The 22,896-nt window shown below is 35.2% G+C and overlaps 1 long non-coding RNA gene across 1 annotated transcript in view; it reads left to right on the plus strand.

Annotated features, from left to right (window-relative positions):
- The first annotated feature begins 835 nt into the window (after positions 1-835).
- Positions 836-22,896, plus strand: part of LOC106661493 — a 48,109-nt gene continuing 26,048 nt past the window's right edge. Inside the window, exons 1-2 of the long non-coding RNA XR_001339745.1 lie at positions 836-1,096; positions 8,400-8,439. This is a non-coding gene — a long non-coding RNA (uncharacterized LOC106661493). The remainder of the gene's footprint in view (positions 1,097-8,399; positions 8,440-22,896) is intronic.

The raw sequence follows: 22,896 nt of genomic DNA on the forward strand, positions 1-22,896 counted from the left end.
TATCCGACAAAATGACAAGCATTCATTTTGTGTCAGAGAAATATCCCATGATTGCCTTGATTTATTTTTTTTATCTTTCTGCGTCGACCATCCTGTCAAACTATGATCATTATCGATAACCTTATTATTCCTGGGGTATGACATCGAACGTCTTAAAAAATTATACTCCTTACGGATTTTTATGACTTGTTGTTTAATCAGTTGGGTTCAATGATCAAGATCTAGATGTTTGGCCGCCATAGTTGACGGATTATCTTGATAATGAAATGTGAATAACACCTTTAGAATAAAACCGAAACGAGAAAATTAGTGAATAATACCGTTTTCGGATTCTTAAGTCGGGAAATTAATTAAAATAACGATTTTCACAAAACTGTTTCTCAGCATGATATGACCAAACGTACTAATTGGGACCCTACGCTTTCCTAAATCAAATTAGAAATTATATGAGAGACGTCACTTTTTAATTTATAAATCTTTCAAAAAACTTAATTTAAACATATTTTAATTTGGAAATTTCACAGACGCTGTGGGAGAGCAGAAAATAATGATGATTTATTACCACGTGCAAACCATGGGCACAAGTCTGGATTTATAAAATTCGTCCATAATTCGTTTTATTCACTAGTCGTCAGTTTGGTTTTATTGATTACTTCTATGACCGTCAATCATTACAGACCAAAGGATTTAATTTTTTTTTGATCGCATGGAATCGATAGATTTCAGAACTCCTTAGCAAGATAACGGCTGTTTAAACCATATTTGTTTATCAACATCTTAATTCTCAATTTCTCAAACCACACCACGTCCATCTTTTTCCTCAGTCTATCTCTAACGTTTATGCTCGTTGATGCTCTGACGTTTACTCTCAAATCTTACGTGGTTTAGTGTAGCGGTTTATTTAGTACAGTTCGTTTTTCTTTTAAGAAGTGAGGCGTTTATTGTCGTTATTCGCTTTAGCAATCCAAGCAAGTACCAGTAGTATGGAACTCATCATGTTGAACCAGGCCGTGTAGATTTGGATCTCGGGCTTGAAAGTCCTACGCTCTACGAGTCTCTTCTGCTGCCGAACTAGGCGGTGGCTTTAGTACTCCTGGTATGTTTAATCTCCCCTTGTTTTATTTTCGTCTTATATTTTATTAGATTTTAATTTTTATCTGGTCATATGTGACAAGTAGTGTCACAACATGGTCCTCCTTGGCATAATAAAAAAATACAGTCCATTCACTAATCAATCAATTGATCCTCATTATATCAAAGAGATAAGGGGTGAAACGTTTAGAAAAGCCAGCGGCAAGTCTTTCCTTATCAGGTCTTTCTCCCAACTGTACAATCCATTTATTTTAAATTTTTTATCCATTTATTTTCATTTCATCGTAATTTGAAAATAAATTCATTTACAAATATAAATTTAATTCTCTTTTATTTGTCTGCCAGACATCCTTTGTAAGCGTACTTATCCCTTATTATATAATCCTAGAAACCTTAATATTTAGGTGCGGTAACACAAATACTCAGATCAGCCCATTACAAGCCGGCCGGGGCGTACCACAAGGGAGCATTCTTGGTCCCATCCTTTTTCCTACACATCAAACACCATCATTGCCATCTATTACACCGCAATTATCTCTTCTAGCCCGAATCATAACCAAGTAATCTCATAGTCCAAGACCCCCTCGTGCTCAAAGACTTGAGCAAAAATGAAGTACAACATTGAATTGAAATACACATCAACAACAAAGTCGATTTCCACTCATGTCAGACACTTAGGCTATACCTAGACTGCACATTGACACGGAATCCCGACACAAGACATAAAGACAACATGATAGGTAACTTCGCCTTAAACCTCAGTCTCTCATATTGACTGACAGCGTTGGCTGGTTTCTCTTAACAACTACGAAGATTTTTAGAACCGAAATCTGTTTTGACCGTCCAACTTCAAGCTTGACTCAATTACTCTGTGATTTACTTGGCATTACTGCGACCAGGTGGAATCTAATTCTGCCAATAAAAAGTGCTCATACAAATTGTCAACGCTCATTTCTACTTCACGAACCTCACTATCCACAACGACCTAGTCTCCAAAAGCTCCATACCAGGCTCGATCTATCGCTCTACTTCGCCATCCTTATCCACGCTTTATCACTTTGAATACCCGCCACTTCGCCTTAAACCTCAATCTCTCATATTGACGGACACCGTTGGCCGGTTTCTCCTAACCTTACACCTTACTATTTTAATATGTACATGCTAAAAATAAATGTAAAAAAAACTTTTCCCAGGACCCCTAAAAGGAGTGGTCATTCCTTCCCTCATTCCTAAATCCCCCCATTCGATATAAACACTTCTCATGGATCGCCACAGAATTTTATAACTGTTTACAAAAACACAATTAACGATTTCTGATTTATGAGACTTTGTTTGGTTGCAGTAATTAATAAACAATTTAGATTGTTAAACGCATGAATTTTTTTGCTTTTAGTTCTCTTCCCACATTTAAAGAATTAGAGTAGTTGGTCATGGAGCGAAGCAAGATATGCGTGATGACTACCTTTCGGCAAGGTTTCCCAATCTACAGCTCGAAGTGTCAAATTTGCCAACGAGACCTATCTACTTTCTCTAAGTAAAAAAATTTTGTTTTTTTGTTCTGTTCACTCCTCTCCCGCAATCTCTTGAGTTTTTGGTTGGTCTATCGTACTATAAAATAAATGATATTTTTTTATTTAAAATGATAATGGAAGTTTATAATATTTAAGATGTCTGATTTGTTTTGCAGGCACGTGAAGTTAAAAATCCAGCATTAGTAGATGGTTTATATCACCCACTAATCAAATTTAGTTGTTTCAAAACTTGTCTTACACAATTTTTACCAGATATATCAGATCAAAATTATAATAAAACACAAATAATCTAGATATTAGACATTTATAAGTATTCGACCATGACGTTCTTTTGGTGTATCATCGTAAGTAATATAAAATAATATTGCTGAGTTACTTTGCATAATATTTAGTGATAAAAAGAGATAATGAAAATAAGATTTGGAAAATTTATATAATATTTATTAGTTTTCTTTTTTCTTTATTTATTGACACCTGCGACAATTGTTGCCCTTAAATAAATTTGATAGCATTATACAGCGTAAAACAAAACAAAATGAACACAGAAATATACATAAAACAGAAACAAGTAGAACTACTCATTAGTAGTCACTCCTATATATTAGCAGTAATTACTTTCATTGTTATTCACTGTCACTTAGGAGGTCACGAGGCCATTGACGCTTCAGCCGTCGGAGCGGATTAATTGGTAGGGTATGTTATGGTATGCTGATAAGAATAGTAGGAAGCGGGGTTTTACTCCCCAGGCACTGCAGCCTTCTGGCTTATTGTACCTTCCTAGTTCCTTAGTTGAGCGCAATAAACTCTCCTTAGAAGTATCAGGTCATTGATTGTCGCTGCTACAATTTCATTCCCTAAGTTTATTCGTATGCTAGGTTGAATCTCCATTAAGCTGTTGCGTCGCATTCGAAGATGATATGGGTGGCTGTTTCCTCCTCCTCATTACGTAATCTAGAGATTGGATCATAGTTATATATGCCCATGTTGTGCACATGTTTTCTCAGATTCTAGTGACCGGTTAATCGTCCTACCATTCCTCTGAGTGTAACCTCTCCAGTTTCAGCAATGATTTTGCCAGTCTTGGAGAGGGTTTTTTCGTCATAAGTTTACTACGTCTAGCACCACTAGAGTTTATCCATTACTCCTTTTGTTTTGTTTAGATCATTCTGCAATAGAGGATTCTATATTTGTTTTTGTTATCCCAAGTATAGGTTCGGGGCCTATGTATGGTCTTGCGGATCCTCCTCTGGCCAGTCTGTCTGCTTTCTCTTTACCCAAAATTCCTTTGTGCCCTGGCACCTAAGATATCATCAGGTTGTTTTGTGTTTCCTCAGGTTTTGGAGATTTTTGGTGCATTCACTGACTAATTTTTGATGTAATTCTTTTACATGCTAGTGCTTTAATAGCTGCTTGGCTATCAGATCTTATAAGGAATTTTTGCCAGCGTAACCTCTTTTAAGATTTTCCAGGGCACAAACATTAAGGAAGAGTACTTTCCTTATGAGTTTGATTGCTCATGTTTTGGGCTTGCACAGTAAATACCCGATCTGGCTCCTTGTTTTGGCGCCATCTGTATACCATATCGTTGTATCCGATGCTCTCCTGTGTTTTTCCTTTTCTTTATAGTCCGTTAAGACTTTATAGAATGTTGTGAAGAGCGTTTCCGGGATCATATAGTCAGTCCCCATTTCTAAGAATGGGTGTCTGATTTTATTAATTATAGTTGTATGTCCGAATTGTTTAGTTCCTATCCAATTTAATTGTTTTTGGAGCCTAAATGAGCTTTTCCTAGCCTCTCTTTGTATAAATATTTCCAGTGGATGTAGATTTAAACATTGCCCCTGTGATACATAGATTTGGTAGTCTTTGTTTGAGTAGGTGCCTTTTGTTGAGCTTTGGTCCACCAGTTAATAATGATCCATAGGTTATTTTGGGTCTTATTACTCCCGTGTATAACCAACAGGCCATTTCCGGTTTGAATCCCCAAGATTTGCCTAGGGTTATTTGGTAGGGTGCAGGATGAAAGGTTTCTGACATGAGGGTTTGTGTGACTGGAAAATTGTTTCTAAAACTACTTCAAGGACATATGGGATTTCAAGGCCTTTGAGAATGGTAGGATTGGATACATAGAAGGATTTTTGATTGTAGGGATTGAATACATTGTAGGTTGGCAAGTTTTTTGAATCCCAAAGCTCGATGCCGTATGTCCAAATGGGTCTCAAAATAGTTATATAAATGAGTCATTTATTTCGTAAAGCTAGTTTTGAACGTTTATCCAGCAATCTTTTGAAAAATCCGAATGGTCAGAATTACGGAATTATATGCAGAATTTAATCCTGGCAATATTTTGATCAACTGTATTTTATTTTTAATAAAATCATCTTTTTATAAAAATATCTGGATAGAGTTGGTTGTATGTTGATGCATGGCAACCACACAATAACTAAGAAGGTATAAGTTCTGTTGTTTTTGCTTAACAATTAATTTAAAAATATAAGTACATAATTAACGATTTTAATCAATATTTTAGAAAGTTTATAGGTCTAAGCACATTTCATACAGACGCCAGTTTTTAATTTTCCACATAACTACATTTCAGTTGCATCAATAAGTCAAGCGTATTATCTGCTCTTTCCGTTTTAAAAGAATGTGATCTAAATAATGGCAACTGCGGGCGGGGCTTTCCAGATCGTTGGTCCTTCTTAAATTCCTCCAGTCGTCCTTCGTCCCACTTTTCGCCTATTTGTAGTCTGCCAAGAGAGGAGCCCGGTTACATTGTAGCATAAATGTGCCGATTGCCTGTATTGTCGGCCGCGATCTTGGGCGGGGAGCCTTGACTCTTATCGACTAAAACGGAGCGGCTGCGCACAGTCGGGACCCACGATTATCTCGAAAGGCGAGTTATCTCCAGGACACAAAGTTTACCCTTGCCCCTTGCACCTCTAATCCAGCGATAATCCTCTTGTTGAAAGACAGATCTGTAATGAGGCACCTCGAAATCGAAAATCGTTCATCGACTTTCACCTCGAAAACCCTAACAACGTGATCTATAATCAACTTAGACAACAACATAAATAACATCGCTAAATTATAATTTTTTTCTTTTTCTGAATCAATCAATTTATTGTGGAATTTCTTGTTGAGATCTGGGGGAAGATGAACCTATAGTTTTGTCATTTCCGTTCATTTTGGTCTGCCAGTCTTCATCTTTATAGACAGTTAGACACCTTCGGTATTCACAATCAGTGGTGTATTTATTTGTGTGGTATAAAAATGACACACGCGATGAATCAGATAAACTTTTATGTCGCATCTATTGCGCTGCAGATTAAATTTTTTATTTATGGCTACAACTAATTTTACGTACCTTGATGAAATGTACAGCATTAGGAAGAAAATTCATTACCGTCTTCAAAATAACAAACACAATCACAGTATAGTGCACAACTACTCTCGCTTCTATAAAAACAGCAACAACAAGAATTGTGAGGTCTACAAAGTGAAGAACCGAGGCTTTCGCCTTTCTGATCATTCTGGTTTGCCGATCATCGGTTTTGAACCGTCAGACACTTGTCGCTATTTTATCACCTTCTTTGGTGTATTTGTTGGTGGGGTGTAATAGGACAAAACGCCAAGAACCACATACAATTTTCCATACAACTATTGTCCTAATTAAATTAAAACTACTTTTTCAGTAATTGTTACAATGGATGTTGATGATGATAATGATGAGGACGCTAGGAAGGGGTTTGTGCACCACAGGCACTGCAGCCTTCTGGCTTATTGTACCTTCCTAGTTCCCTAGATCAGTGCAATCGATTCCATCCTTCTTCTCAGAAGTACTAGGTCATTGACTGTTGTTGCTACAATTTCATTCCCTAGGTTTTTTCTGTATGCTAGGTATGTCTCCATTGAGCCGTTGATTCGCATTCCAAGATGATATGGGTGGCTGTTTTTTCCTCCTCATTACATAATCTGCAGATGGGATCATCATTATACATGCCCATGTTATCTATATGTTTTCACAGTTGCCAGTGACGGATTAATAGTCTTATCACTCCTCTGAGTCTGGCAATATCCAACTGAAGCATAAGTTTTAGCATAAGTTTACTGTATCAGAGCCGCTAGAGTTTATACCCACTTCTGGTTTTGTTTTATTTGGATCTTTTCGGTAATGGAGGATCCTGTTGTTTTCGTTATCCCAAATAAAGGTTCGTGGCCTATGTACGGACATGCAGGTCCTCCCTGGCCAGTGTGTTTGCTTTTTGGTTACCCAAAATACCTTTGTGTCCTGGCACCCAAGGTATCATCAGGTTGTTGTGTTTCCCCAGGTTTTGAATGCATTCACTGACTAATTTTGATGTGATTTTTTAACACGTTAATGCTTTAATAGCTGCTTGGCTAATTAGCTCATATTTTATGAGGATTTTTTTTTGTCAGTGTAACCTCTTTTAAGATTTTCTAGGGCACAACTTGTATTTCTTCTGCTTGAAAGACCGAAGTGTACTTCCCTAATGAGTATCATATTTTGACATTCATTTTGATTGGTTTAGGACTCCTTGTTTGCATAGTTTCAGTGTAGGTAGGTCTAGCAGAGTTTCTAGTGCATTTGTAGGGGTTGTACTCATTGCCCCTGTGATGCATAGGTTTGCTAATTTTTGAATGCTGCTTAGTATTTGGGTAGCTACAGTAGGTCGAGCTTTGGTCCACCAGATTAATTATCCATAGGTTATTTTGGGTCGGTTTTTCGGTAATCCCCAATATTTGCCTAGGGTTCTTCTTGTAGTCATTAGCGATATTTTCCTTTTTTGTATAGTATGCTGAAATTGAGGGTACAATGGATGCTGCGTACCTTGTTGCGATGTGCAGCATGAGGGTGAAAATATGTTTCAATCCTCAAAATAATAAATACGATCACAACACACTAGAAGTTTACCACTGTTCGATCAATCAATGACGACTATTGGTCCAATGATTCAATCCCCGTAGTTTTGGATCGTCCGAATTGAAAGTTGAAATCATAAAAAAAGTGAAATTATAATACCTGATCAAACTTGATCAGAATGTTATATTTTCGATAACATGTACATATATATAAATATATGTTTTTACACTTTCTTGGGTGAATTTCACAACAAGAAAATACGGACCAATCCCCAATCTTTTGAATATTTTCGCGTGGAAATTAAATAAATTTCATTATTGATTGAAGAACTGGTGATGTAGGTAAAACTGTTTTCTGTAGCAAAAAAAATTAGCTATGTTTTGTAGATATCTGGTGTTGCGGCACTGTTTCAAAGGGTTAAGTTTAGCCTTTCAGCCAGGGTTTTACATTATTCGCTTTTTTAAAATAACTGCTAGAAAAGACAGGACTTTTACGTCGTCGACATTCTTTCATGAATTGACTATAAGGCTTTCATAAACGTATTGCCGCCGTGTAAATATTTCAGGACGCAAGAAATAAAAAAGGGGGCTCTGATGAAACGCCATCACGCGTGGACATCCAATTCCAGCGCTCGCCTCTCGTGAAAGTAGATTGGGTCCCGTCGAAGGAGAAAACCATTTTGCTGGACAAGCAGAAATATCCGTCTACCATGTCCTTATTCGTTTCACCGAATGGAAAGGAATCTAATCTCGGTTCGGTTACAGTTTCTTCGACATGTCAACTCTTGAAATCACTTAGCTTTTATATATCGGTGAAAATGAAACTCCGGCCATTTAAATAGTAAATAATATTCTGAATATTTCTTAACAAATGTGTCCTTTTTGTTTCAGGTACGAGCTGCTTTAATCAAAAAAGAAAAATCTTCCATACGTAAGCGAACATAAAAATACTTTCGTCCAACGTAATAAATTATGCTTTTTTTGCTTATAGTCAAAACGATCTGTTGAGGCTACAGACGTCATAAAGAGTTAAATATTATTTACGGTTTTCATAAATAATATTTCTATGTTATTTCATGTTTGATACGATAGGTATACATCTCATTTATTTATACGGATATTTACATATATAATTAAACAACATTGCATGTTCTTTTAAATAATCTAACATTGCATTTAGTTTTGCGTATCCTTTAGTGTGTTATTTTTTCTAATAAATATTGCTCGATAAGGACAATTACCTAAAAAGTATACATTTTATACTTTGCTACCATTTATTTTACACGCAGAGTCATAACATTGGGTTATTTGTTTTCTACTCGCGTTACCCCATTTATCATGTATTATACATTACATATACAATATGCATTTGTTTACGTTTCTCCAGAGTTCCTTCGCATTATTTTGTCTCTTCTTACGCGATGGTTTCCAGTTTTAATACATTTGTAATGAAACCAAAACTACCCTTATTTAATTTTTCTTGTTTTGACTCACATGTCCTTATTTATCATTTTAATATTTATACAGTTCTAAATATGTGTGTAACAAATACTGATAAAGTAAAATAAAATCTATTACAATACAGGCATTTACTTTTATAATTAAAATGTAATTAACAAATATGCCCGTTGTTTAAAATTTTTCAGTGAGTAGTTTTTACTTCGCTTAACCTGGTTCATTCTTGCGTTATTAACATCATCTGTCAAACGTAACAAATGAATTAATTTTATAATTTAATTTGATTGTTAAAGTTGTTAAAGAAACTAACTCTGAACTTCAACCTGAACTATAAACTAGCCATTAGCGATCAAAAGATTTTAATATTTAGGATAGATTATAGGGGTAAAAACATTCAGATAGTTTTAAGATTATATGGAAAAGTAATATTATGTTAGTTGGCTTCATAATTTTTTTTTAATTCACTAAAAAAGAAAACTAGATAAATAAAACGTTTATCAGCAATCCCTAACAGAAACGACTAAGATTTGGATAAGGATGGTCAAGGACGGTTGAAGGAAGTTGAATTTTTATGTAATTTATGTTGATATTATTATTTAATCAGTTTAGTTGGTAGGGTTCTTATTATTGTATATGTACTGTTAATGCTCGGGGAACGAATCCAAGGAACACAGAGGATTTTTTTAAATGATTTGACTGTATAATAAATTGATAAGATAGTGTAAAATTATCTGACCCCTTTTTCTCAGGGTGTACTTAAATTGGATTGGTGAGCATTGCATATTCTGAAATTCTCCACAATATACACATTTGTAAAAAAGTCTGTTTTAAATTCTGGGCACATGTATTCATGAGAGAAGGAAAAACGCGCGGGGGTCGAGAACTCCCCGGTTGTTTCACGAAGTTGTTTCTCTGGGGCGAGTGGAAAACTTTTCGGTAATGGAAAAGCCCTGTCCAACGAGACGCCAGTCGCTTTTGTTTTTCACCCTCGCATTCAATAACCCGAAAGGCGGAAAACAAAAACCGGGGAGCCCTTTTTCCACCCGTTCCGGATAATAGGATTGCGAGATGCAAAGTTTTCGATACACATTTTATGTAACAAAGTTGCTCTTTACCCATTATTTTTTTTAAATTTTATAATTGAATGAATGAAAACCATTCTTGCATTAAAACAAAATTTTTAAATATAACGATCTTAATAGTTGAATTTCGAGAAGTCTATGAGAAGAAGAAGACAATACTAACAATACGAAAAGCACTGCATCCAGAGGACATGTGTTATTTAAAATTTGTTGTCGGGTTAAGGAAGAGGAAACGTCTTGGGACCATCGACGTTTGAGACGACGTGGAGACTTCTTGGGAGGGCTTGAAGAGGAGGGTCAGGATAGGATGAAAGATTGTCGTAGTAAGGTTGAGATGAAGTAAGGAGTATGGAGAAATTTTCTGGCGATTTTAGATTGGAATGCTTAGATTAGTTTGGTATTAAATCGCTCTGTGTTACTCAAAACATCGCCCCGTATGGCCAGATAGGTGGAAGTATGTTTTGTAAAGTGTTAGTTTTTCCTTTAAGTCCTATAATTATGCTTCTTAGTTGTCCACAACGGGTATTTAGTTCGTGGGGATTCCACGTCAGTCTACTGTCTAAGTATAGCTGTAAGTAGTTCACCTTCATAGATGTCGATAGGTCCATGCTGTTAACGTACAGACTGGGAAAGGCTGTTTGTCTAACATGAACGTAATTCGGGTACATTTTTCATCGTTCAGTGTGATTTCATACGTTTACGTTTTGCACTAGTCTTCAGTGAGTTCAAGCTGCTCCTAGATATTGGAGTCAGAAAGTAATATACCAGTATCCTCCTCTAAGTGTAGGGATGTTTTTGGGATGTATAGGCAGGTCAGCGATATTAATGATATTTGGAGGGGATCGGTCTTGTTTCTGAGAACTCATTGGTGCATCTTACTTTGAAGTAAAGATCTGTAATTATTGGATTTTTAGAATTTGGTAATAATGAGTTGGTATAAACTGCTTTGGTTTGAAGACAACTCCCCCATGCCAGACGCTGAGAAAGAGTGGGTGAGTGAGTGAGTGAGAGAAAGAGAAAGAGAGAGAGAGAGTAGAGTAGAGTAGTATAGGCTATTTTCAATTTAATAAATTATTTATTTACTATTTATGTTTAAATAAATTTAAACATCACGTATCAATTTGACATTCCGTGATGTGTTAAATAAATATCACCTACACTTTGTAAAGCGGTACCAGTAAAGTAGATGAAGAATCCATTGCAAATAAATGAGTACGTGTTTGGTATTAGCAAATAAATAACAGATCAAATTTACAAAATGATAAATCACTTTAGATATCTGCGAGAGAATTGTTAGCACTTCTTTTTTTTTAAACCATACAACCATTTAGGGTAAAATTAGCATTACCGTAGCCTTACGCTTCTTCTCCGTAAACTTTTTTCTCATCTCCTTAGATCAAATTTGATTTGCCCCCTCCCTGGCCATAACACAATAACATTTTACTACCAGGCTAGCGTAAAAGTTCATATGGGTCGGGAAAGGAGTTTGCCTTTGTCGCTGTCTTATTAAAAGCGATCACCGCCGGTAGAAAATGAGTCGAACCGGGAAAGGCGGTGCTTTATATTCAGCTGAAAACAGCCACGGAGCTTAGGTGTAGGATGATACGTGATGAAAGAGAGGTCGTGTTAATTCCAAGATGGCGGGAAAACAACCTTGTGGTCCGGGGGTTGTGTTTGACTCGAAGATTTAATATAAGAGTACACACACGCACACACACGGAAAAGCTAACAGGGGCGGCTCCAATCCACCGTGGTAAACAAATATTGTTAGCATTTACCAAGAACCTCCTCTTTCCTTTCCCCCAGCCTTAATACATCAAACCGCTGTTTACTAACGTGCCCTACGGTTCTCTGCGACGACCAAACAGAAAGCCCTCAATAATTTATCTGACGCCTAAAACTGAAAGGAACCGTTCAAAGGATTGTTTTCTCAGCGGATCGGCACCTTCTTCATTGCTTACTCCAAACCTGACGGGAAAGTTTATATGCTATGTTTGTTCCGAGGTCTGGATTTTAAAATCACTTCGTACACAACGATCCATAAGTTTTCACCCCACTGGTTATTCCTTGTGTAAACACTCTTTTCTAGGTGGAGTTTTGATAAATCGTCGAATAGAACATTTTACAAAGGAATCCTCCTAAAAACAGACATGATATAAAACAATGAGATGTCAGTTGATCTTGGCATTTCCATAAATCTTATCAGAAGATTATTTTGATAATACGTTTGAAATTGCTCAAAAATAAATCATTTTAAATTGGACAATATATTATTACAAAAACAGAAATGCCGTGATGTTTGCGAGTTTCCTGACCTGAACAATGCATAAAAAACGAATGATCACTAGGCTGTTCCTTCTCGTAGAATATTTTCAATAATGAAATCAACTTTTGAAATTAAAAATTAAATTAATAATAGGGGCACTGTTGTACATTAAGGCAAAATAAATACACAAATAACGTGCTGACTGACAATGACATTTTCAACATATACTCTTTCTCAAATGTGGTGTATGAACTGTTAAAAATAAAACAATAAAATTGGCTTTTTGTAAGGAAGAAAATAAAAATAAAACTAAGGAAATTAATTTAAAAATGAAATTAATCAACCTATACTCCTAGAATTAAATAGAAATAATAACTCATAAAATCGTCAAATTGTTGTATGTTATTATTTACTTTATTTTGGTTGTACATGACCGATTAATTGTATAAAAATCACGCTGTCACACTTTTTAATTGTCCAAAACATGAATTTCTCTTCCAGGCATCCAATTCTCGCTGGTGCCCCGTGGAGATGTGCACTTGCTCCCCTTCTTTATACAATTTACACGGCTGATGTTAATTTTAGATTTTAACCTGTAGTATTCAGTTTTTCATGCAAAAAACATTCTGTCATCAATACGTATTAAATCTTTTCCTTTTCTTAAAACCTTGATTTCCCCATGATGTACGTTTTTTTGTAGGTTTGATCTACCAGATTCCGCCAAATAAGGACCGATCCTACCAAAAGATGAATATAACACTTCGTGTAAAATTCTCCAATCTCTGGGACGTTTCCTCACAACGTTGTGAATCATTGAAATTCTTCAGAGATATTCCATTGTTTAAATTTTATAGGTTTGTGTTAAAGAAATAGCTATTACTTGGACTGAAACGGTTCAGGATATGACTCACTCGTTAGACACAGTTGAACTTTAACAAACATGTAAAAAAACCTCATCAAATTTGATTAAAAATGATTAAGTAACGGAGAAAATCCGTCCTTTATGTAAAAAATAAAAATAAAATTAACAGAATTTTGTTATCGTTATGTGGTCAAAATTTAGATCACGTCGTTATGCGGTCATCTTTGCGAAGTAAAAAGATTTGAAATGACATTTATTAAGGTATAATTTTCAAAATGGTCAAAATTCGAGTTCCTGGTCCAAACGTCTGGATAGATGTATACACAACAAATGTCAAAAATAAATGTATGAATTTATTTACAATCTTAGCGAAAACTGCTAGGAGAATTTTAGATATTGCAGAAAATATTGTTGAAGTTTACTTGTGAAATCTGTGAATGATGTTGAATATGCCTAGAAATAGAAGTAAATGTCAGTTATGGGCCGAGAAACATCGAGTAGTCATCGGCGGCCATCTGTCCATAAAAAGGAAAAGTCTGAGTTTTCCCCCCTTGACGCAACTTCACTGACTTTCTCATATTATTCTCTTGCTTTAACTTGATAACCTCTCGTTGTTACCTCAGGTTGTCAAATTTCTAATTCTGAAGAAAAACAAGATACAGAAGAAACATACGCATACAAACTCGTAACACATAAAGGGAGCCCTGTTCCACGGTTGGACGCCAAGACGTCAAGGAAGCCGGAAAAATAACTCCTAAAATAATCAAGCAAAAAGTAAAAGGCGAAAGTTGAAGAATTTGAAATATTTTAACATATATGAATAATTTCAATTTCTTGGGTTGGTTTGTCGAACCGTCTTACAATTGTACCTTATATGTGTATAAATTATACATGCAAATATACTAACCAATCGGATGATTTTTCTTTACATAATTGCATCAAAATAAATACCAGATGAGGCACGACAAGGCCTATCATCGGTGTACGTTATTCATGGGAAAAAATTGTTTTGGTGTTTACACCGAAAGCCAAACGGGCATTGTGTAAAAATTCTGAATAATTCAGGCCGGGGTGTGTTATTCTGCCTGCTGGCTAAAAAGGAAATTTATTTTCAGTCGCATCAAGACTGGAACTTCGGGTTGGCGGAAGAAAGACTCCGACAAGACAACTTGGCCGAGGCGGGAATAGACAAAAGATCGACTATTGAAAAACAAAAGAAAAACAAAATCGTTCTGTTATTATTTCAAGTACTTAATCGTTGACTATAAATCCACGACAAAAGGCGACATGGAAATTTTTTGTCTAATCCGATTTTTTTAGACAGGAAAACAAATGAAAATAAAGCCTATTCTTATAATTATCTAACTATTCAACTTACATATTTATAGAACACAATCAATTAAACGAAACACCAAATATATTGTACAATTGCAATATTTAATGATAAAAGATTGGCAAACAAGACTCGCATCTCTTTAAAAAAATTGACTGTCAATACAAAGTTTTCCAGCTATAAAACTTCATTCAAATTAATATTTATCAATTCGTTATTAAAAAATTAAGTTGGGTCGACCGGCACGAGTAGATAACAGAACAGACTTCGACGAATAAAAACAATTAATGTTATTAAACTTACCTCCATTATAAATTAGCCTCAACATCAACAGTATGATTATTTTTCTTAAAAATATGACATGATAGGTTAGATTTTATCAATTAAAAGAAAAAACTTCATTTACAGACTCAATTTTATTACATTTTCCATATGCTAGCCGTCATTACTACTCTATGGGAGGGTTGACTCGTGACAATGTAAAATAATAAATCAGTTTAAACGAGAAAAAATACTATGCTTTTATTTATCTTCATTATGGAAGAAATTTTAGATGAGTAATGACCTACTAATTTTTAATTATATGCAGGTTTACGCATATCTGATCCATCGAGTCTGAGAAACTTTGTATATTAATGAATCAGAATAATATAATATAAAATATGTAAATTTTCATCTGTATAATGACTCGTCCTATTATAATTGTATGTAATTCTTTTTCAGAATGTTGGCCGTTTGTTGAATTACGTTCCGTTCTATTTCTATAACGCTAAGGCCCTGGTTTAGTCGGCTAGCAATAAAGGTGTTTTTTCAAGGTTTTTGTACCTGAGCGATCCTCGTCCTTACGCAACCCAAGTTCGTTTACCCCGGATACAGAATGCATACAAAAATCAACCCCCTTTGCTTAAAAAAGGTCACCTATTGTCGAAGCTGATTTACAACGAACGCGTTGTACCAGGAACCGAGCTTGGGGCGAGTAGGAGTAATTTATAAATACTATGCAACCCCTCACGTGTCCTGCACGAAAAGGAAAAACGTTTTTGTAACACGAGATTTACACCCGAATATTTTTTACTATATATTAATTAGTATAATGAACCCTAGTCAAGCGATGATTCATAACGTAAGCTATGGAAAATTTGAAAACTTGATACGTTAAAACATAATAATTCAAAAGCGTCATTGATTATAAATGCAATAATAAATAAACGCAATATTTACAAGTTTATTCCTAGGAATAAAGACCAATGGAAGTCACGAAATTCACTAAAATATAGCCAAAGTAGAATGTAAGCAAGGCACGCCAAAGGTTAAAGATATGAACCAACAAAGTAATTTATATTGGGTGGGATGAATATAGTGTAATTTTATTTATCAGCTGAACCCGAAACAATGCAACACTAAAGAATATGGAATGCCGCGAAGCATTAAAGAATCAGTAATGATCATCGTAACAAAAATACACCTTATGAGTGGGGTTGAGATGGGGAGTTGATGTCCGAGTGGATCGAGGTCATGATAGCTCAGGTGGTGGAGCAGCGGCGTATCTAGCCGAAGGTCGTGGGTTCGAATCCCTCTCGTGCCATTAGCTTTTTTTCATCTCAAATAAAAATCTTAATTAATTGTAATGTATTAATTGGTTAAGCGGACCACGAAATTAGTGAATTTGACCATTAGTTTTGTGGAGTTTTGATTGGAGGGATTAGAAGATGTGGATATTGGATGGTCTGAAAAACGGCATATGTTCCATTCCATATGTCTAGAGTTATACAAGTAATTTCTTGTACAGAGTTAGTTAAGTTTTGAGTTCAAAATAGTTCTAAAAGTCTTTCCAGTCTTTTAAGTTCTTACCAAGTCTTCCTCTAAGTCTTGTGTCTATTTATGATCTTAAAAATCTCACTTTGTGGAGTCAGAAGCTCTTTTCAGAATATATGTAATGTGAGAAATTAAAACTGATTTTTCAATGTAAATTTACACTGGGTGCAATTTCTTCATTCAGACTTGTCGTCCATTTTGCACCTGTCATTAATAAACTCAAGGTGTTCTTGTATGTTGGAGGTTGTTTAGATCAGATGCGGGTAAAGTCAGTGTTTGGATGTACAGGAAATTCAGCTGTACAAATATTATACAAAATGGGACCAGGAATGGTCCTGTGTGGGACGCGGAAAATTGTCCTGATTTCTGAGTATTCGTCGCCGTACCTCGCTCCGAAACAGCGGTCAGTTAAATACGATTCTAGAATAAGATAACAAGGGTGGGTGTAAATAGTTTAAGTTTATGAAAGATGCCTAGTTGCCAGACCCTATCAAAAACTTAGCCTACATCCAGAAAATAGTGTCTCTGAAACCTTTGCGGATCGTGGAATAAGCAGCATAACGGAAGCCGAATTAGTGAGAAGAAATGATTCTGTATAAATCTATGACAAATATTAAACGTTTAAAAAGGAGACTTTTGAAGACTTTGGATATCAAAGGAAAAAATGATGTTGGGTCTGTAGAAGGATATGCGTTTGGAAAGTTAGTGAGCATTAGGAATGAAAATGGTAATTTCCACGAATAAGAGTGGAAAGTCAGCGGTACATAAGTTGACATTGTATATTGTGGTTAAAATACTACGGCGTATTGTGGAATGTTTCGAAATTCAGTGAAGATAAGTAAGAAAAGTAACGTAGTAAGGATGGAAAGATTTTGGAACAGAAAGTGAGCAAGTGGTATTCCAAGGTATGAGAGGTAAAGTGGGATCCTAAATGGGTTGCAAATTGAGTAATCGAATACATTTAAGTGAATTTTTGGCTCAGTCAAATTGCAAATATACTATAGTAATAACCCGCAAAAGGAGGAAATAATAAGGAATGATTAAATTCTAACTTGTGGAATCTGACACTATATGATCCACATAAAGGTTCTATTTGTAATTAAATTGGTTTTTGAACATCGCGAAATTTCAACGAACAAAAATTTTTGACACGATTTGAATAATTGGCCAGCAATGCATTAAAATATGTTATTAAGCTTATGAAAGTCGTCATTAGTGTGTGGTGATTAGTGATCGTTAATCGATAATTATTCAGAAATCGTGAGATGCGGTCTGGTGTGATGTAGGTTTCAGAAAAACATTTTGTTTATCGTACCAACGTTTCGATCTTTATTGAGATCATCTTCAGGGCTCAAAGTTTTTGTCTTCTGTATAATTGTGCCACTTGTGTGTAAGTGGGCCCACTCTCAACACGATACGCAAGAATGGCACAATTATTTTGTGTTATTACATTCTGAATAATTGTCGCCATTAGCGTTATCTCAGAATACATTCTAGTGCTTATGAGTTTCGAGTAATGAATTTGTTATATATTACATCTGGGATTAATTAAAGCATATGCTGCTTTTTGGAGAAATTAAATTGATAGATGACTGATTGATGGGGAGTTTTAACTCGACTTTGTTGCCGGATATTGGAACAAAGGGGAAATGGTTCTTCGTGAAATTCGTCTAAGTTGAAAGTTCGTTGCCGGCCTTTGGTGACTTTATCAAAGTTTAATTAAAATACTTCCTCTTCTCCCTTTTCATCCCTGGGACGACCACACACCGTCACGGAGTGGTGGGCGGAGGCCAATTTGCTACATTCTCTCCCCCTTCACCCGCCGAGGGGCGGCGATAAAGCGGAAAAGGGAGTTTTCTTAAGTCTTGTCACGAGAGCCGCCTGGCATTAATTAGTACTCCACGCTCCAACTTTAGAAAGGATTACATTTCAGGCCATGAAAAAGTTTGCACAGATTTCCACCCTCACTTTTAGCAAGAATGACAGAAATTAATCTCAGACAGGACCAGCAATATTGTAACTTTTTCCTCTTTTATTAAATAACTTGTAAAAACTTAGTCGTTAAAGCTCTAATTTTTAGGGAAAACCTGACGTTTAAATTATAATATTAAATTAGGAAGAAAAAGTGGTTATTAACTCCAATAACTGCTATAGAAGAGGTTTAACTTTTTTCAGAATTATATCATTAATGTTCACCTAACTCGGCTAGCGAAATCAATGTTGATTTTTTTTTTAAGTATCGTTCTTTAAGTATTTTTTAAGTATATTACTATCTCAAAAAAAAAAAAAATAAAATAATAAAAACATTATCTACAACTATGTTATTTGTTATATAATAAAATTTTTTAGTTTTCTGGAATTTATTCCATACCACGGATGTTTTGCTTTTATGCGAAATTTTTAAGGATTCCTGATAGGTTTATCCACTTAGGCTCGACCTTTACTCTGTTGCTTTTTTTTTTGACTGGTTTTTAAATCGTTAGGCTGCCGAATTATTCTGAATCGTCCTACCAAGTACTTATTATAATACTTGCCATATGTGATTTTATTTTATTATGTATTTTGTAGTTTAACAAGCATGTACACCACAATGATTTTATACTCCTCAAAAGGTGTAGTCTGGGAGGTTTTGCTGTCCACATTTTATAGAAATTTACTATATTATAAGGTATGCTTGTTTTCTTCGTCGATAAGTGGCTTTTGGTACATCTGAATAGAAGATTGACCATACTCACCCGATTAAGAATAGGTCATGCGAGGCTGACACAAGGACTCTTACAGGCCGAAGCCTGCATATGTGACGGCAGGTAGAGAAAATATTTCGAGGTTCTCGCATAATTGAAGGGTGTCATTCCTTGGCTCCTTATAGAAAACGAGAAGCGAATGCCACACAATAATTGTATTTGTCCTAAAGAACCCTCCGTTAGATTAGGTTTAATTATATTATTAGCTGTAAATAGTATGTGTAAAGTGTGATAGAGGAATATTTAGCCCTCCACCACCTAAATTGAGTGAATGGCACATAAATAGGAAAAAATTGGTTTAAGAATGACTTAAAATCTGTAAGAAAAAGTTCGATTCTCTACACGTGTGAATATGTACATACTTTAGCAGAATTGAATTTATATGAAAAAATAAAAATAATTGTAAAGTGTCTCCCTCCGTAAGATTTTCATCTGTCATATCATTTGTGAAAGTAAAATTGTAGCTTTTATGTAACATATTATTATAGGCTTGGAATCAAATGTCCAGTCATTGTTTGCAAATTCTTTTATTACTGTTTAAAATACAATTTTTAAAGAATATGTTGATGATACCAATTTGAGTGATGTTAGTTTTAGAAGAGTTCAACATGCTAGACTTAAATGTTTAATTTACAATTGAATGTGAACGTAATACCTTTTCTTGATTTGTTAATACATTGTAATTAATTCTCTCTAAATTTATACGAACAGCCAAACATCTCTGCTCAAACTGTTGCTCAATTACTATTCATGACACCCTTCAAGCAAAAAATCAACGTAGTCACAAATATTATCAAACATTTTTTACATTAATTGATACCATGTATCATATAATAAATTTCGAGCAGTGTAACTTATTTTATATAAACAACTATTCTGATAATTTGGTCAGAAATAACATTAGAGAAAAGATACTGTTTTTTACAGTAACGTAAAGGTTGACAGTAAGGATATTAGAGATAAGGAAATAGAGGATGATTGTAGTTATTTTGGTTTTATAAAAATACCAGGTCTTACTAAAAGCATAACAAAAATAATAAAAAAATACAAGATGCGTTCAACAATAACAAATATGTGGTTTAATTTCCCATAATGGCAATATGTTGTCCAAGGTAATTACAATTTAAACATCTGGTGATCTGATTGAATTAATATTCTCTGCGTATAAAATGTATTCCTGCATATAAAAGTCTGAAATTAGTCGTGTACCTTAATTAACTGACGTTAAAAAATAATTTATCATCGGTTCAATGAAATTTGCATAAAAGAAGCGAGGATCGATTAAAATCTGATAGATATACGGGTTTAATTAAGTAAACTGGGCATCAGATCGACTCGTGTAATTTTGCTTCAAGGTGGTTGACATCGTTCTTCCGAAAAATATTAAGCTTCTAATTAAAAAATCCTTGGCCACCTGCCCGCACGCATTTCCGAGCGGTTTCTTACAATATTTATAATTCAAGTCTCCTTTCTAACAGCTTATTTTCCATACTACACCTGTATTGCGCTATTTTGTTTAATCGATTCAAAAGGAAATGCAGTTGACGACCTGGAGACTGGCGAGTTCGTATTCCAGTGTGTCTGCTTCGAACTGCCGTGCGTGAGGAAGAAATGAAATAACTTCCGATTTTGTAACGTTTATAAATAGACCGGACAAGAATCGTTTTGGTCGCGAGGGATGGGAGAAATATTGATTAATTGCTTACCGAACGACTAATGACAAAAAAATTAATTGGCAAGATAGTAGTTGAGCATGGTTAATTCCAAAGCTAAGTAATGTACTAGAAATGGTTATCAGTCGGACTGAAAGGGTTCAGTAGGTGACTCATTATTTAGACAATTTAATCAAACGAAAACCATTTAAAAATAAAAATCATATCTTCTCAACGTAGTTAGTTATAAATCCATTTTTTTCGGAATTCTAATCCATTTACGGTCTACTATCGCCCATTTTTTTTTTTTCATTTAATAACGAACCACACGTTGCATATATTACAAACAAGGTTTAACGGATATAAAACTTGACTTTTTCATTTCCTACCCACTGAGACTTATAATTATTTGCTTCCACTGTCAAAGACGTTTTCATTCTCATTTCTTCAGCCCTTCCAAACAGAATTCTACAGTTCCAACCCTTTCAATCTCATGTTTGAAAAGATCGAACTCGGGTAATGAACATGACGCATAAGAATTAATAAGCGCGTAAGAAAATTCACCAGACTTCGTGGTCCGATTGACCAAATAACATCTTTCAATTAATTAATCGTTATGTAAGGTATTGGTTGAGATAAAAAAAGTCAGCGTCGCGAGCGGGATTCGAACCCACGACCTTCGGCTAAATACGCCGCTGCTCTTCCACTTGAGCTATCGTGACTTCGATCTACTCAGACACTAACTTCCCATCTCAAAAACTGAAAAATGGCAAAAAGGAGGGAAAATTCGTAAGTTGGGTTGAGATGGGAAGTTAGTAGAGCAACGGCGTATTTAGCCGAAGGTCGTGGGTTCGAATCCCGATCGTGACGCTGACTCTTTTATCTCAACCAATACCTTACATAACGATTAATGAAAATATTTGCTGCCAGATTACTTTTTCCTTACAAAGTTTTACCGCCCTCCCTCAACTAGGTTCAGCACTACTCCAGAATCTATGAATGGTCCACTACCTCGGATTCTATCTGGACAAGCCCACAGTGTGTTAAAACCATCAGATAGATATCTTTAAAAACTGGAAATAATTCCATTCGGATCACTTTTACGTTAAAAATTTCTACCTGCTCCACCCCTCAATTAGCTTCAATATTATTCTAGTATCTGTGAATCTACCTAGGATTGTATTGAAACAGTCAAACATTTTGTTAAAATCTTACAATTAATTAAGGTTTTCAGTTGAGATAAAAAAGTCAATGGCACGAGCGGGATTCGAACCCACGATCTTCGGCTTGATACGCCGCTGCTCTACCACTTGAGCTATCGTGACCTCGATCCACTCGGACATCAACTTCCCACCTCAACCGCACCTTTTGAATTTTCCCTCCTTTTTGCCATTTTTTAAATGTCGTGTAATCGGATTGGATTCTCGACGACAAATGAAATGGCCACGGAGAGCTTTAGTGAAGTATACTTCATTTTAAACTTATTAAATTCACTAGTTTCGTGGTCCACTTGACCAATTAATATCTTACAATTAATTAAGGACTTTTTTATCTCAACTGAAAACCTTAATTAATTGTAAGATATTAATTGGTCAAGGGGACCACGAAACTAGTGAATTTTGTTAAAACCTTATCAGATTGATAATAAAAAAATATTGAAAATAATTGCATCCAGATCACTTTTACATTAAAACGTTCTGCCTGCTTCCCCATGATTACCTTCATTTATATACAATATTTACGTACCTGTATATAAAAATACTAGAAATACATTTAATAGGTGCATGTATATATTTTGTACATCATTGGGTGATGACTAGAACATAATTCAACTTACTAATTGTTGCATATTTTCTTGACTTGTTAGGCAAACGTTTTGTTTAAACCTCATCACATTTGATATTATAACGCATTGGTAGATCATTGAAGCAAGGCTTTTAATTTTTTATTTCGTTTATTTGCGGTGACTTTTCAAATAAGTGCCCTTTTATCATAAAAGAAACAAAAAGGATGAGGGAAGGTGGATAAATGGTTGAATCCCTTTGGTGAAACTTTTATCGAAAACGGCCATGTCTCTAGGAAGGGAGTACCACGTTTTAAACCTATCGAACAATAATCCCCGCCTGTTTATAAAGAAGTTTGATTCCGGCTTTAGGGAGGAAAAGGGTTCCTTATT

The sequence above is a fragment of the Cimex lectularius genome, unplaced genomic scaffold, assembly GCF_000648675.2.
Source record: "Cimex lectularius strain Harlan isolate CLEC.00 unplaced genomic scaffold, Clec_2.1 scaffold18, whole genome shotgun sequence".
Classification (NCBI taxonomy): Eukaryota; Metazoa; Arthropoda; class Insecta; order Hemiptera; family Cimicidae; genus Cimex; species Cimex lectularius.